Source organism: Vombatus ursinus, unplaced genomic scaffold (genome assembly GCF_900497805.2).
Source record: "Vombatus ursinus unplaced genomic scaffold, bare-nosed wombat genome assembly UNPS02015035.1, whole genome shotgun sequence".
NCBI lineage: Eukaryota > Metazoa > Chordata > Mammalia > Diprotodontia > Vombatidae > Vombatus > Vombatus ursinus.
This window is the reverse complement of record NW_020954813.1, coordinates 81958-89230: the sequence shown is the minus strand read 5'-3', so window position 1 is coordinate 89230 and position 7273 is coordinate 81958. Positions and strand designations below refer to the sequence as shown.

General features: G+C 39.0%; 1 pseudogene; it reads right to left on the bottom strand.

Annotated features, from left to right (window-relative positions):
* LOC114031063 overlaps positions 1–7273 on the bottom strand; it is a 34292-nt pseudogene that overhangs the window by 2171 nt on the left and 24848 nt on the right.

The following is a 7273-nucleotide window of genomic DNA, read 5'->3' as shown; positions in this document are numbered from 1 at the left end:
TCACCCTCAAAAGTGTTTTGCTTCTGACCATCATCTCCTCTAATCCACCCTCCCTTTTATTAGCCTCCTCTCATCCCTTTCCCCTCCTCCTTTCCTGTAGGGTAATATAGATTTCTATACCCAACTGAGTATGTATTCCCTCTTTGAGCCAATTCAAATGAGGATAAGGTCCAAGTGTTGTCTGCTACCCCCACCCCTCAGTCTCCACCTCTTTGGTAAAAGCTCTTTTGCACCTCTTTTTGGCGAGATAATTTACCCCATTCCACTTTTCCCTTCCCCCTTCTCCCAGTGTATTCCTCTTTGTTACCCTTTAATTTTATTTTTTTTAGATATCATCCCATCATGGTCAATTCAGACCTATGCCTTCTGTATATGTATATTCCTTCTAATTTCCCTAATAATGATAAAGTTCTTAAGAGTAATAAGTATTATTATTGTCTCATGTAGGAATGTAAACAGCTAAACCTTATTGAATCTCTTATGATTTGTTTTCCTGTATGCCTTTTTATACTTCTCTTGGGTCTTGTATTTGAAAGTCAAATTTTCTATTCGTCTCCAATCTTTTCATCAGAAATGCTTGAAAGTCCTCTATTTCATTAACTAGCCATTTGCCCTGATAGATTATACTCAGTTTTGCTGGGTAGGTGATCCTTGGTTGTAATTCTAGCTCCTTTGCCCTCTGGAATATCATATTCCAAGCCCTCAGTTCCTTTAATGTAGAAGCTGCCAACTCTTGTGTGATCCTGACTGTGGCTCCATGATATTTGATCAGTTTCTTTCTAGATGCTGGCAATATTTTCTCATTGAGTTGGGAGCTCTAGAATTTGCCTATAATATTCCTGGGAGTTTTCATTTCAGATTCTCTTTTGGAAGGTGACTGGATTATTTTACTTTTTACCTTCTGATTCTAGAATGTCAGGACAGTTTTCCTTGATAATTTCTTGAAAGATGATGTCTAGGATCTTTTTTTTTTTATCATGACTTTCAGGCAATCCAAAAATTCTTAAATTATCTCTCCTGGATCTATTTTCCAGGTCAATTGTTTTTCCAATGAGATATTTCACATTTTCTTCTATTTTTTCATTCTTTTGATTTTGTTTTATTGTTTTTTTGATGTCTCATGGGGAGTCATTAGCTTTTACTTCCCCAATTCTAATTTTTAAGGAATTACTTTCTTTAATGAGCTTTTGTACCTCCTTTTCCATTTGTCCAGTTCTGCTTTTTTTAAGAAGTTCTTCTCTTCAGTGGATTTTTGTGCATCTTTTACCATCTAGCCTATTCTTTTTTAGGTGGGTTTTTTTTGAGTTTTTTTTGGTATGCTTTCTTTGCCAAGTTGTTGCCTCTTTTTCATTATTTTATTGCATCACTCTCATTTCTTTTCCCCATTTTCCCTCTACTTGTCATATTTTAAAAAATCCTTTTTGAGCTTTTCCAGGAATTCTTTTTTGGGCCTGAGACCAATTCACATTTTTCTTTGAGGCTTTGGATGTAGAAGTTTTGACTTTGTCATCTTCTTCTGAGTTTGTGTTTTGATCTCCCCATCATAATAATAACTTTCTATGGTCAGGTTCTTTTTTTTGTTGTTGTTGTTTGCCCATTTTTCAGCCTATTTCTTGACTTTTAATTTTATGTTAAAGTTGGGCTCTGCTCCCAGGGTGGAAAGAGCGCTGTCTCAAACTTCAGCTTTTTCATGTTGCTGTTTTCAGAGCTAGTTCTGGGGTGTGTGTAAGTTTTCAGTTCTTCTAATGTAGTATGATCTAACTAAGGATAGGTGTATTTGCTACTCTCCTGACCTATGCTCTGGTCTTTCAGCAACCACAAGCACTCTTTTCCACCCTGGACCTGTGACTAGGGTCTCCACCCCCTTTTGACCACATGCTCTAGTGTGCTAGTACTCCTCCTTGCCCTGGAACTGTGACAGAGTCCTGCACCCAGTGCCAGCAAAGGATCCTTTGTAAACTTTTTTTGACCGATTGTCCAAACCACAGATTGTACATCTGTGGGCAGAGAGCTCCAGAACCTGTTGATTCAGTCACCCTCAAGGCCTGCTACTGAATTGCTGGGTGTGACTTGTACTGGACTGTGCTCTGCTCTCACCTCAACGAGACAGACATTTCCTGCTGACCTTCTAAGTCATATTGAGGTGGAAAATTGTTCTATCTTGTCCTTTTTTGGTTCTGCTGCTCCAAAATTCATTTTGAGGCATTATTTTAGAGTGGTTTGGAGAGGAATTTTAGAGAGCTCAGGTAAGTCTTAGTCATTATAATTTTCAGGAGGTAGATTTTAAAAAGCACCATCTTAGCAACCAGCTGTGATGGTACAATAATGAAACTCCAGGCAACATTTTTATAGTGCTTTAGTAGCAACACAAAGATTCCCTTCTGTACTTTTCTAAAATAATATATTAGAGTTGGTAATAACCTATTACCTTATTTTTAATCATCCACTTCACAAATTTATAGTCATAATATTCATCTTTCATCATTTCAGAGAGGTCTATATCTAACATGAGGGGGAAAAAGAGTATATCTAATGCAAATTATTCTTTAGCATTTGATTGTTATTAATAGCCATTTTCTTTTTTTCTCCATGTAATTGAATGTAGTTTGAGATTCTCTCATTGGAGACCAAGACCTGGAGACTAGAACCCACTACCACAGGAATAGAGGAACCAAAACATTCGATGGGCCCTATGTAGGCCATCCTTTATCTGGAATTTACAGATACATGTTTTAAGTGAGCATTTTATTGGCACTCTAATAGTGTGCCCGTTGGCTTTCAGTTTAAGTGTAGTTACAAATTAGTGTGTTCTATCAACTAGTCCAACTGATTGTGTGTATAGACCAGTTGCAGTTGTTGGATGAGAATCTCTAACATTCTGGTGGAAGCTCTGGGGAGGGAGAGGTGTGGATTACCTGTCCTAAGAATGAACCTCAGGATATAAGACTTTTTGGTCATTGCAAAGGAAATGCCTCTTTATACATGAAAAATTTTCACCTCATGTTTCATCCATTTGGAATAATTATATGACCAAATATTCTATTCATTAACAGTCTTTGTTTTCTTAGACTGTTTAGTGAGATCTTCTCCTCTGCAGCCTCATATTGTCTTGACTCTCTCTCATCCCTAGTATTCCCAGACATCTCAGCTCCTCAAGGCCTTTTTCATAGTCTCAGGCTAGACCCAGATGTTTCCCTGGTATTCAGTTTGAGTGATAGCTCCTTCTTCTTGTCCCCTTCAATTTCTATAAATTCTTATACTCAGATATTTTTGAGTGCCTTACAATCATTAGTTTACTTTCATCAATAACATAAAATGATTTATTTTTCACAAAATATTCATGAAAATGTTCTCCATATTCATTAAAATAGTTTTTAGGTAGAGAAGTTAACCTCTATTTTAAATTTGTCTCAGTATTTCATTAGGGATTATATATTTACATATGACATTTAAAATTTAAGTATTACCCTAGAAAAAATTAACCAATTTCAAACTTATTACCCATTTGTAAATTGTATGAACAATTTAGAAATGATATATAAATTACACAGACCAAAATTGTTAGGTATCTGTCGTTGGGTTACTTCAGTCAGCCAGTCAGCGAACAAACATTTATTAAGCACTTACAGTGTGGCAGGTACTATGCTAAGTACTGAGGATACAAAGAAAGGTTAAAAAAACAACATTCCTTGCTCTTGAGAAGCTCACAGACTAATAGGGGAGACAATTATTATGAACAATTTATATAGGATAAATCGGAGATAAGAGGGATCAGGAAGGGGTTCTTATAGAAGGAGGGACTTTAGCTGGGACTTGAAGGAAGCCAGGAAGTGGAGAAGAGGAGAGAACATTCCAGGCAGGGGGACAGAGAGCCAGTGAAAATAGATTAGTGTCTTATGTGCAGAACAGCAAGGAGACTGGTGTCACTGGATGATGTGCTTTAGGAAGTTCACTATGATAGCTGAGTGGAGGAGAATGGCCTGGAGTTGGAGAGACTTGTGTCAGGGAGATCACCTAGCAGTATCTAGGGAGAAGAAGGTCCAGGAGAGAGTCTTGTGGGACACCTATGGGTTTAACTTGGATGAAGAACCCAACAAAAGAGACTGAAGAGCTGTCAGAGAGGTAGGAGGAGAACCAAGAGAGAGCAGGGAAACCTGGAGAGAAGAGGGAACCAAGGAGAAGAGAGTGATCAGCAGTATGGAAGGCTGCAGAGATGTGGAGAAGAAAGAGCGTTGAGAATATTGGATTTGGCAATTAAGGGATCGTTAGTAACTTTGGCGAGAGCAGTCTTGATTGAATGATAAGGTCAGAAGCCAGACTGGAGAGTTAAGTATAGAGTGAGAGGAAAGAAGTGGAGGTGCCTATTACAGATGGCCTTCTACTTGGCAGATTTCTCAGTTCTCTGCGTGAAATTTGTTCTGTTTTAAAGCTCTCATGTTCTGAACATTAGCACCTTCACTTCAAGTCAACTCTCTGTTGTTGTTTTTTTGCTTCTCCTAAGCTTGATAAGAGTAAGGTGGGATATGTCAAGAGGACAAACTGAATTCAATTGGAAAATCCAGCCCACCTAGTTCACTACAGCTCATCTTCATGGAGGAGCACAGCTCAGAATGGAACACATCGTGTTTGCTGTTCCCTTTGTGTCAAGAACCACATTATTTGGATGGTTACAGTCTGGTCTCATGACCAGTCAGCTCTTTTTTTTTTCTTTTTGGTGAGGCAATCAGGGTTAAGTGACTTGTCTAGGGTCACACAGCTAGTAAGTGTCAAGTGTCTGAGGCCAGATTTGAACTCAGGTCTTCCTGACTCCAAGACCAGAGCTCTATCCACTGTGTAACCTAGCTGCCTGTCAGTCAGTTCTTCTTATAGAGTCCCAGACACAGTTTACTTTTTAGAGCATTGATTTAGAACTTAAGCTCAGGACATTTCAGTTTTTTCCTCTTTTCTATAAAGGGACTTGTTATGACATATCTGCTAGCTCAATAGCCATTATAAAATTACATTCCGATTTACTAGAACTACTTGTGACAAAGATTACTATAAGAAGGAATTGATATTACATGCATTTTCTGAGTAGACAAACCTTTACCAATCTCATAGGAAGATTGCTCTTTTCCATAGTTAGAATATAGATGGAACTACCCAATAAAAACATCATTCCACATTTATGTTTACTTGCGCCAAAAATTTATAAAACCTTTACTAACTTGGCAGCGAAACATCAGCAATGATGAAGTATCCCCCTTCGGGGCCTATGGGTATCAGTCCAATGCTTTAGAGTAACTGGACCATCCGATCCCATTTTGGTTCTAGTTCCCAGGGCAGAGAACAAATGTAGCATTCTGGTCATCCATGCCTTTAATGTCAAACCAAAAAGCTCGAGCCAAAGCCTCCTGTATTTTAAAGGTTCAAAAACAGGGAGGAAATATATGATTTTTTTCCCCATTAATTACTGTAATGAAAATTTAATGAAAGAGAATCAGTATCATTCCTAATAAATACATCAATGATCACTTAACTAAGCAGAAAGGAGAGGTTCCTTCGTGGTGTTAGCTGTGGTTAAATTTATGCAAATTTTGACTTCTACAAATGTTTTTGCCTGGTTATGACTTCATAAGTGTTTACCTGCCTACTATGAAGGTTATGGATGTGAAACTATCATATTCTTAATCATGATGATGTACATTAAAAAAAGTTATCACACACAAAAAATTTCCCTGTGGAATGAAAATGATGCCAAATTATTTTTCTAATAAGATGAATTACCAAATGACTCTGATTAATGGGTTGGAGTGACCAGGACAGGAGTTGTCTTGCTTTTGCCTTTTTATCCCTAGCACCTAGTACAGGCCCCGGCATGCAGAAGGTGCTTAATACGTGTGTGTTTAATTTTACTGACTAGAAAAATAATGACTGAGGTCAGTGGCTTCCACCCTATGGGCCAAGGGCTCTGGTGTTGTGGCTGTGGTGTTTGTGCAGGGCTCATGGATCCACAAACCCACCAAGGACTGTCATTTGATGTTTAGTTCCAAGAAAATAAACAATGTGAATAATACTTGTTTTTATTTGTTAAGTGGATGCAGATGCTGTTGCAATGAATAACAGAAATACATTTCAAAGTGTCATTGAATTCATAGTAAACTTTTGTCATTTCGTGTTTCATCAGTCAATGGATGCTAGCAATACAATTTATGTTATGGGGGAGGTAGTCTATACAATATTTAGAATTTAAGAAGTGGACCGTATACTTGAAAAGGTTGAGACCCCCTGATGCTAGGCATACAGTGGCACATAAAGTATATATTTATGTGGAAGACGGAAAGTGTCTCAGCCTTTCTTCCAAGTTCACGGGAAGAGCTTTATGTTAGCACGTTCAGGAAGGATGGAGAATTGTTGAACAGGAAGGCAGCAGCTGTTACCAATAAACTTGACCCAGATGTTAGCCTCTTTTCCCCCTCTGACGCCACCTGTAGCCAGTCTAGAAAAATCCAAGCCAGCCCACGCTCCTAGGCTGGTGTTTCCTAAAATGGTTCTCATATTGTAGACATAATTGGTCTATGGTAGGGGGAGAGCTCTAAGAAGCCAGGTCAGACCCTGGAAGAAAGGTGTATCTCTGAAGAGTATTTCATAGGACCCTAAATAAGCGCTTAACAGGATCATTGAGCAGGGCATCCTTGGTTGATACGGCTTGTATAACCATCCAAAGAGATGCAGAGCCAGGAGGAATATATTGAGCCATTAGGGAGGTAGACAAATTTCAAGTCCGTGCAGCAGTGAGTAGGACGGGCTGCTCAGTAAGAGGTTTCAGTCCCTCAAGGGGTAGTAGTACCAGTTGCCATGTCCTGCCTTTGTGATGTGGCACCCTCCACCACCTAGTGCAGTCAGTGAGTCTGTGATAATGACTTACAGGAATGGGCCCTAAGACCAGACAAGTAGAGACCAACCACAGACCTTAGTTTCCCAAGATATGACCATAAGGGGGTCGGTCACTGGGTCTGCAGTTTCCAATGTAGAAGCCTTAGTCTCCTGTTCTAGTGTCAGAGGAAACAAGGGACCGTGGGGAAAAGGCCTGCCAGTGGCAGCCAAAGCTATGCTGAAGGTATGGGTGGAGCTCTGCAGAATCGCCAACTTCCTTCCAGGCTCAGCTTATGTGCTGCCTCCTACAGGGAGCCTTCCTGATTCCCTTAGTCATTGCTTTCTCCCTTATGTTTCTTAAATTATGATATATTTGCTTATATATATATATATATATATATATATATATATATATATA